This window comes from Antedon mediterranea, chromosome 7, assembly GCF_964355755.1.
Source record: "Antedon mediterranea chromosome 7, ecAntMedi1.1, whole genome shotgun sequence".
NCBI lineage: Eukaryota > Metazoa > Echinodermata > Crinoidea > Comatulida > Antedonidae > Antedon > Antedon mediterranea.
In genome coordinates, this window is record NC_092676.1 from 16693439 (window position 1) to 16704819 (window position 11381).

An 11381-nucleotide genomic window follows, 5' to 3' on the forward strand; every position below is an offset into this window, starting at 1 on the left:
ACATTTCTACAGAATTGGTTCCAGTCAACACCTTCTTCTGAGAACCGATCCCAATTTCTCTACACACCATTTCGTACGACGGTCCTCTGCTGCTTTCACAATTTGACGACCACAAACACGTTAATCCTATAATTTGACACAGTTCCAAATGTTCTTATGCTGATTGGATCTTGCATAAAACCTCTGTATGCACTCAATATTTCAATTGAGACATTGCATTGTACTGTACTAGCAAAACTCCTATACCTCCGGCACCACTCAATAAGAGCTTCTCTGTTTCGTCTAGAAGTCTGAATCCTATTTAATACATTATATACAGTATAAATACTATACCGCAGGTCCGTTCCCATGAAATAGCACCTCAAGAAAATGTGTCGTTTTTGGTGAAATAACGCACTTTTTGTGTACGGATATGCCGATTTTTATAGTTACCGATATTACGCGCAAAACAGAAAATGAATAGTGTTTGGTTTAAACTCTTTTTGCACAATATTTGTCACCGCTAATGACCAAGTGATTTCTGCGTCTTTATCTCAAACTATATCGCAGTTCCGTTCCCATGAAATATGAACTCAAGCTGATGTGCCGCTATCTGGATAAAGTGCTTTGATGAAATACCGCACTATTTGTGTACAGATATGCCGCATTTCTGTAGTTGCTGATATTACAAAATAATGCATGTTGATTGGTTCAAACTCAATACTTGTCACAGATTATGACTAAGTAATTTAATTGGTTTTCTGCATTTTTTTTTCAAAGACCGACTTCAGTCCTCTGTTCTTGTTGCTCCTTTGACGCTCCATAGAAACAAAACTATTCTGCCACTTCAACACGGAGATTTTTTTCCATTTCTTAGAGTTGTTTTCTATACTTTATCGTCATTTCCGAAATGTACTATTACAGTCAGCAGTATGTGTAACAGTAAAAACTGTACTACTTGTTGAAAACATAAAATAAAACTTTCTCGAACACTTTCATATTCTCTTTAAATAAAACGATGACAAGCATAACATCGGCATATGAGAGAAATATGGATTATTCTGTAAATTGAAATAATTAGATATGGTTACCTAAAAACAGTATCCCATTTGAAGTTTACTCACCTAGTCAACGCTCCACTACGGCCCAGGAGCATCTGCATTCTTTTCGGTCACAGATACATCTTCACAAAAGTTGTCTGGATGCTTCAATGCATATTCAAGAAACCAGTCGGACATATATGCTCATTTTCTATTTCTTCCATCCGTATTGTGCAGTAGATCCCAATATTTTTCTGACGCGGTGTCAGCATTACCCCCTAGAAGACCTAATGCTTACATGACAAACACACTATCAGCGAATTGGATACATTTTATTTTTATTTTAGTTTTTTTATTTTTAAATAGTAAACAGTATACAAGCAACAAAGACATTATGTATAGTAGAAACTCACACACCGCACTGCATTATAATAGGCCTAATTGTATTCCTTACAATGTGCTAGATCAAATAACATCGGTTGCTGATGGTATCTACTATCTACGTAAGCTACATGTTGATTCTCTAGCGTGGTCTATTAGAATCCAATCAGTGTAAAGGTGATTTAGGTATTTGGTATTCCTTATAATGATCATAGTTATGGCATTGGTTGCTGATGGTATCTGCAAATATCTAGGCTTCTTGGGGTAAGCGCTCTGTACTCGAAATTTAGCGGGGTCTGCCAGCACTAAGGCAGTGCATAGGGGGTCCGTTATTAGTGTAATATAACGATATACTGTTATATTCAAGAAATCGACCTCTGTATCGGAATTTAAATAGGTTCACAAACTTGACCCAGAAAGTCCGGAGGAGAGTTTGTCCAGATGTTTTAATGACCATTTAGTTTATAATAGAGTCCCTAAAGAGAACACTTAGCTTAATTTTGTGACTTTCCCATCGTTAAACCAGGAGTGATTGACACTATTTAAGTACAGATTTGACAGTGTCATCCATCACAGAAATACCTTATTATACCGTTAATCACTCCCACTTAAACACCCCTGGATCAACTTAGGACCAATCGTTACCCTCACAGATGATGTAATGACATTATGCAAATGAACTGAGCCAATATACTCCCAAGTTTCAGAAGGGCCCAGACACACCTTACAGCCACCTCACGGAGCACACACCTCACAGCCACTTCTTCAGAAGCAGACTAACACACTTCACACCTCACCGACAGCATCATTGATCCTCCGCGTTCCTTATCTATACTTATAGTTGTATATTGTACTGAAGTATTATACTGAATAAATAATATATGTGTTACGACAGTCAAGCGAGTAAGAGTCTTTCATTAGTACCTCGACAACGCAAAATTATATTACATTAGGCTATGTTGTATCACTTACAATGTGCTAGATCATATAATATTGGTTGCTGGTGGTATCTACAATATCTAACATTACCTATTTGGAGGAAGGGGCCCGGGAGTCTAGTCAAACTTGGGGGTGTCTGGTACTTGCGATGTAATATTTCATTACCCATTAAGTGTTGTATGAACTCAACTTTTTCATTTAGCATTAGTTTGGTGAATTTTGTATGAGGATCTCAATGGGCATCCCATGGTGATGAAATTAGGTACGGTACCATCTATCTGGTACCCATTTTTACCACCTTTTAAGATCTCCCACGTCTATACGCAGCGGGGGTACCCGGCAGACACTTATTTTTATTGAAATAACCCTCTACACCATCATATACTTTAGTTAGATATTGGTATCTAGTTTATCCAACTAAATGTCTCTGGGCTGCCGGTCTAGTACTCTAACTTCTCTGTCTGTTTGTTACAACTTATACAGAATAGTATCTCTACTTCTATGGCCATAGTCCTTACATTGGTTGGTTTATTGTCATGTGGTGAACTCTTTGATGCTTTCTTTTTACAAAATGCAGGATCGCATGCAATAAAGGATTCTGTAGTCATAACTATGAAGAGGTCTTTCAGACCAGTATACTTTCCACAATTTTCTTTGCAGTAACGGCTGACCTTTTTCATCTATCGGAGATCCAGCTACTAGGCATTTTCTCAAGCAATCTGTTTTTTTTCTCTGGTGTCATTTAATACACCCAGTGAAGGTATTTTATCCATTGCAGTGCTAAACTGCTTCAAGTCAAGTTGTTGTAGCTCACTGGCATTCAATCTTAGGCCACTTGTCAAGTTTGTTTCTAAATGCCTCAGCTGAACCACATAAGTATTATTTAAATAATGAATTCTGTCCAATAATGGAATGTTTTTATTTTCAATAAGGCTCTTAAATGAGACCTTCCAATCTGGATCTGGTTCATGCTACAGATATTGTTTCGATATAACTGAGTTATTACATACTGCTGAAAATCGAAACAAAATAAAAATTGATAACATAAATATTAATCACCTACTGTATGCAGATGATCTAGTTTTAATCAGTGATACAGTGTACTCATTACAAGATCTTTTAAATAAACTAAGCATATTATTGTAATAGGTGGGGATTGGTAGTTAACATTGACAAAAGTAAAATAATAGTATTTTAAAAAAATGGAAAACTTAAGAACTACGAAAAGTGGAATTATCTTGGTAAAGAAATTGAAATAGTAAAATCTCTTAAATATCTAGGAGTCACTTTCGATTGTTCAGGAAATTGGGAAAAGGCCAGAGAACAAAATAATACACAGGCTAATAAAGCACTTTTCTCACTCAAAAATATAAAATCTACCAGTGAATATTTGGAACTACTTATTTGATGTTAAAATAAACCCAATTATACTGTATGGTAGTGAAATATGAGGAAAACTAAACAACAAAAAAATTGATGATATTCAAAATAATTTCTGTAGATATGTTTTAGGGGTCGGGAAATCAGCCACAAATGTTTCAATTAGAGGAGAATGTGGACGATTCTCTTTATCAATCGAAAGTGTACTCAATGTTATCCGTTATTGGGTAAGACTAATAAATATGAACGAGGACAAATATGCGAAGAAATGTTATAAATCTCAACTTCATAAAGCGCAAAATAATAGTAATTGTTGGGTAAGCGATGTAAAACATATGTTATGCTCTATTGGTCATGGAAACATATGGTTTTCACAAAATAATGTCCTTGATAAATTTTATATAGTTAATAAAATAAAAGAAAGGCTAACCGATATGGAACGCCAATCCTTTCTTGAAAGCATAAATATTTCTTCAAAATTAAGATACTATAAAATGTTCAAAAACAATTTCGGAGTAGATGGATACTTACTACAGACCCTTGATACTAGATATAGGCGAGCTTTAAGTCAACTAAGACTGGGCACACTTCAACTAGAGGTAGAAAGGGGAAGATGGAAAAGAATAGAGCGCAGCAATAGGTTATGTAAAATATGTAATATAAATGAAGTTGAAGATGAATATCATTTTGTTACAGTTTGCTCTCGTTACAAGGAAATCAGAAAAAAATGTATACCTTCTTTATTTTTGGAAAATCCAAATACTTTTAAATTCTGCCGTTTAATGTCATCACAGGATCCAATAATTATTGATAATCTATCTAAATATATTTATCATGCTTATAAGTTAAGATATATGTTTTGCTTAGAGAACGAAATTAATTAATTCATTTATCTTGTGACCATAAATTGCTTTATTTTCAATGTAATTATTATTTTGTTAATTACTAGGGGCCAGAGGCTTAAAGTAAATAAAGTCAGGCGATAAGCCTGAATGAATGAATGAATGAATGTTTCGGCTATAACATTGCCAGTGGAATTCAAATCTGTGTGTCTATTATTAATTCCGTTCTGTTTTTTTGTTTAAAGTGCCCGACATGCGTTTCCACCAGCATTTCATTCATTGATTCGTTTCCTCTAGATAATGATTCAGCTGCCTGCAGATTGTTCTTGTAATCGAGCTTTGCATTTTTCAAACGATTCAGTATAAATAAATATGATCATTATGTCTATTTGACAAAATATGTATATACACAGGTTAACCTTATATAATTTTATCTGGAATAACAAACGGGAAAAGATAAAAGGAAAAACGCTAATTGGTGATAATGAGATGGGAGGCATTAAAATGCCTGATTTGATGCGCCGCACTAAATGTGTGGATGGTTAAACAGAATTATGAATGGTGATGGTGGAAAAGAATTCCAAAAAATATGTGATGTTAATATCTAACATAATAAGGTCATGTTCTAGTATTATTGATATTAATTCAGCTAATATTCCACTGTTTATAAAAATAGGATAAAAGCTTACATAAATTATAATATATTTTCTAAATAAGAACCTAAAACGTGTAATGATATAATGAATGAGCAACTGTGAAACCACACTTTGTGGCATCGTATGAAAACAAATTCTTAACATTAAACGCAATACTATTGAAACTAAAATTTAAAACAACATGGTAAAATGAGTATTTGTGTATTATTAAGGCAATACCAATTCAGTGGAAATGTTTTGTTAAAGATACAGATATTTTTGGATGATTATAATGAGTTAAACAAATATGAAATTACAATGGGATGAGTATTTCAATGACAACAATAAAAATTGGAAAACATCTTGGTTATGAAAAATATGTCAATTGAAATATAAGAAACTAGCGCAATTCAATTTTTAGATGCTATATATAGCAACAAACGGCCTTATCAAACAAAAACGTGTGATAAATGTGGAGGAATTGAAAATGAAAATCATTTATTTTTCAGTTGTACATTTATTAAGAATTTTGGAAGAAAGTGTTCATAAGTTTACACCACAAAAAATAGTATATCATTTAAGCATTTTATACTAGGAACGGGAGACAATCTAGTTAATGTTATAACGATGCTTTTAAACAAAAATGTTAACGATGCATTAGGCATATCGTCGTTGTGTTAACTTTTGTTTTGCTTTTTAAACTTCTTTTGAAGTGTAGTATAGAAACATATAAAGCTTGGTTCCCACTAGAACGTAACGCAAGGACGTAAACGCAACGCAAGCGTTTTAACCAATGACAAGCAAAGTTATAGACAGTTAGCAATCACAAGCGAATAAGCCATCGCTTGTGATTGGTCAATTCACTTGCGTTGCGTTACGTCCTTGCGTTGCGTCGCTAGTGGGAACCACGCTTAAGAAGATTAATAAAACAAATGAGACCAAATGGAATATAAAGTGAATTTAAATCATTTAAAAATGTTTTAGACCTACCACTGATGAAGTTTTATAAAATTGTAATTATAAACAATTATATTAACAACAATTTAATAATGATGAAAATAATATGAAGATTTTATCTTGATCATAACTATGATGATATTAATGTGAATAAAAGTGGGTTTACGCAACAAAAGAGAAGAAGAAAAGACAAGCTTGATTGCGTCATGGAGTGGCAAAAGAAAACATCTTCTATCGCACATTACGCATGCCCCTATTTAATTTTTCTTTGAAGGTTTATAGCCTTTGTCCATTTTTTAAGGTGAATTCATAATTTGGGACAAGTTAGGTTATCTGCGCAAATGCAACATGTACACACTTTAGAATATAACAACAACAAATTGATTATACGACCTGAAGCAAATATGTTAATAGTGTGCTGAATGGTGTTTATTTTGTTTATGTTTGTGTTTTAGATGATTAATAACATTTTAAAGTATAGTGTTTATTGTTTAGTAGGGGTAGAGGTGCTTATTCGAGAGATATATGTTAATTTTTTTAGTTTTAATAATATGGTAACATTTATAATCAAATGAAATCCTCTAATAGATATGAAAAGTGGTAAAAAAGAATAAGATAAGATAAGATAAGATAACTTTTATTGATCCTCAAAAAGGAAATTCATTGCTCGTCATAATAACAAAGAAAACACAATAAAAACAAATATAGCATAAAACCATTCATATAAAAACATCTAAAAAAAATTACAAGATAAAATTATCTTCTTGACTTCCTGTGGTACTGGATGATACCGGAGGGAATAAAGGATTTAGCAAATCGATTTGTTTTCACACTGAGGAGCCTCAATCTACCACTTGGATTAAGTTGGTCTATGATCATTTTGTGGAGAGGCATTCATCCGACTCAATAACAAATGAATAACAAATGCTTGGTAAATTGTAGATAACAGTGCGATGAATTCTACTACAAATAGTATAATGATTATTATTCAAAGTGATGTTTTATTGGAGAGGCGTTTATTCAAATAAATACCATCCTAATAATTATTAATACATTATTTAATTTAAACATCTTTTGAAACTAACTGCCGTGACAGAGTGGGCCCAAGAAAGAAGACATTGCGGCTTACAACATGGGCAGACATCTCGGTCCTAACGGGACACAGATAGCCTACAGTTATTCCTGCCAGCTTACTCAATCAACTATCGGGATTTCACTCGATTTTAAACAAAATGTCTTATCATCAAATCTCCCTATGTAATTTTATAATACTATTTCCCACAATATATTCCGATTCTTTATGGCGTATATTTAATTTGATCTTTATTTATTTGCAGTATAATTTTTATTTTTTAACTACTGTACCTTCACACACGCGCGGTCCGTTGTACAGGCATGAATTTTAAATATAATATCTGGTTCATTGTACATAAATCAAATATTTGTACAGAAATCAAGACAAAAAACATGAATTTTTCTAAATATGGTCAAATACAAATTTTAGCAAAATTCTGCCATTAAAACCAAGAAGACTTTTTTCAGTAGTTAGGTAATTTAACCTAATGTAATAACATGTCTGGTGACTCCCTGGAAGATGAAAAAATATGGTGGATATACGGTGGATAATTTTTGCTATAGCATGAAAATAAAAATCTGAAGTTGAATAAAAATACCAGAAATGTAAAATTCAAGTTATATTACCTATATTTAGTCATCTGATGACATTTTTTACCACACCGTTTATTTTTCATAGCTTTTTAAAATGGCTCTCTATTTACAAAATTTGTGTACAAACGAATAGAGATTTTACTGTGTAATTTGAACTATCCCCCCCACTGATAAGAAAGTGCATCATATTTTCAACAAACTCGTGTAACACAAATAAAATCCCAAAAATTATGAAACATAGGGGAAACTATAGATCGATAATTATTGGAATATATGATCAATAGAAATGTTTTGCTCGTACCTGGCCTTTAAGCTCCAGTCCTACTATCGGTTTTTTTCTTCTTTCTTCCAAAGGGACACTGTATTGATTAATGGAAATTGCCTGTTTCCAGTCACCTTTAGTGTCAAATCTATTATTTTAACTGCTCCCTTGTGTATAAAAGAGAGAAAATGGTTGAAACCAGGTTGTTGCAAGGTGAACCCGGAAATTACTTTGAGCACGAAGAATTTAAATTGAGTTGAAAATCTACTGTTGAAATCATAAATTTTGTTAAAAAACTCTTTATAATATCTTCCTAAGATAGAAATATGGAACAATAGCGTCATGTGAAAACTAATGTTATCAAATCTACGTTTCGCGGTACATCTGAGATAGATAAGGTAGGTATCCAAGGCCGAGATTTGTACCGAAGTTTTTGCATTGTGCTCGCCTATGTCAGAATTAACCATAATTTATATATAGATAAACGGCTTCACACTGCCTTTTACAATCCAAAAGCCAACACTTTACAATTCTCCAATCCTTTGCTATGGCGGCTCCTTTGTGTGTTTTAGCATTATTATCAAGCCTTTTACGATCCAAAATCTAAATCTTTGCTATAGCTACTTTTTTTTCGGTTTTCCCCAACTTTATTTGCTTTTCGTTTAATGGCACTAATGGCTCAGGCCTACCTAATTCTACAACATCTCTCATAAACGATGTGTGTCAAGTTTACTATGTTGATGTAAACATTTATATTTTTATAGACCATTTTTAGAAAAATAGTTAAAAACAATCAAAACATTGAAACGGCATAACATCTAATTTAATTTTTAACTTCATTTTAACTTTGTCAATGACTCCAATGGAAATAAACTTGAGTTATTGGTTTTGTTGAACGATTAAATTTATTTTCTGAATTTTTAACGGGGTTTAAACATTTTTAAAAAATAGTTTAATACGATTTTAAATATTTTTAAAAATATATTTAACGTTGGTTTATAATATGGGTTTTTTTTAGGTTTTGTTTTTATTTTTTTATGAACCGTTATTGGCCTATGTGGAATGTTATTTTGATCAAATGAATGAACATCTCAACCTTTGAATCTTTTCATAGAATTTTATAGTGTATAGTGTGTAGTGTGTATAGGTTCGAATCCCGTCAGAGACATTTTTTCATACATTAAAAAAAATACGGAACTTTCGCCAATGAGCTATGCTCGACGCGATTATGAGATCATGTTCCGAATATGAGCACTGTTTCTATAATTTACAGTATGATTTATTATAATTTACACAGTGCTACGCAACATCATTGATTTACATATACACAATATTATTTTAAAAACCGTTGCGAATTAAAGTTGGAATTTATTCTGACTTGTTAAGCCTCCACTGATTGTGAGGGCGTTTGTTGTATGAGAGAATGTATCTGGTGGGTGAAAATCTGTGATAATACCATACATGGCTCTGTGGTCTAGTGGTATGATACTCGCCCTGTAAGCGAGAGGTTGCAGGTTCGAATCCCGTCAGAGACATTTTTTCATACAACTAAAAAAATACGGAACTTTCGCCAATGAGCTATGCTCGACGCGATTATGAGATCATGTTCCGAATATGAGCACTGTTTCTATAATTTACAGTATGATTTATATATATATATATATATATATATATATATATATATATATCAATCATATATATATTCTACAAAATTTGGGGTGGCCCGGGTCGGCTTGAGTTCAAGATACTGGGATTGAACAGATGAATGTTCTCCGGAGTGTGAAGACACACCGATGGTCGATGTGAAAGTATGCGCTGCCTACCAACATCAAACTTAGGAGTTGGTCAAAAGGTCATCCTCGCACGATAAATTATTGCTTTAGTTTATTTTAAAATACATTAAATGTTTATAAAAAATATACAGGTCTAAAAATTAATAAATACTATAAAATATTATAGACTTTTGAAAAGAGTGTGCGGTATTTACAATTTTATTTTAAAAACTCGGTTGATGTGTATGGGTTGAAGACCTTTAAAGACATCCTTTTTTGCATGTGAATGTAAGTACAATTCATAACAATTATTATAATAATATTTTGAAGGACATTTGATTGCCGAGGACTGTATTTTTTTAGAACTCTTCGTTAAGGCACCTCTAGCTATGTGTCATAGTTTTCGTTTTACTTCAAGAGTCTGCTGTAATAATGTTGATTGTATTTTGTTTTTATACAGTAAGACCGCAGAAATGACTGAATTCTTTTATCAACTTGGATATCCAAATGACATTGTTGATAAATCATTGGATAAGATACACACCGTCACTCATGAAGAAGCTTTCAAACCTAAAGTTCACGATGTGTCTGATCGTACGTCTTTAGTTTTAACATTCCATCCTACTTCAAAGAAAATCGAAAAAATCCTCATGGATAACTACCGTACCATATCTTGGAATCTGACCCAGTAAATAAAAACATTTTTAATGTACATCCCATGATATCATATAAACGAGATCGTAATCTTAAAGATCAGTTCCCGCAATATACCAGTATGATGCTGGCGTCGTGCCGGTATCGTTACCGGCATATACCCATTCTCATCGGACTATCGTGCCGTAAATATAACCGGTATATACCGGCTTTCTGTGAGAAAAGAGTCGGACATAAGGCCTAAAAAAAAAATTGTTTGTTTGCTGTCAAGTATTTTTTTTGGTAGGGGGGGCGGGTGGAAAAAAGTTGTTTTTTTGTTTTTTTTTTTTAATGTTAAATTCTCTGTTAATTGCTCGCGAATTTGAGAGTAACAAAACACACTGAATAAAACAACGAGCTCAAACATCTATTCATAATTTGTTTCACACTTTAATTCTGTTTTGGGCGCGTTAGGCCCCGTGTCTAAACTAGCCTAGGCTAGGCCTACTACTACACAGTAGGTCGTTGTTAGCAGGCCTAATTAAATATTTTAATTTTTAGAAGTTAGTGTACCGTATATTTTGGTGTATAAGTCGCACCTGTGTATAATAAGACGCACCCGACCCCTAACTGAGAGTAAAATATCGGTATTTTGTATATCGTCGATGTATAAGACGGCCGCGCCCAGCCTCAACAAGAAGGGAAGTTCCCCATTCCGTCAGTTCTTTCTAACTTGTTATGAATGAGTTTCGTACGCCGCAACATCGAGTGCATGACCGCACGTGTGTGTGGGCTAGCCTCGCTCGATCCTTTTATCGAGAGGCGCACGTTTTCACGGACAATCGTATTCGATTAGTATCTATGTATCCTAGAAGTGTGTACGCTAGGTCTAT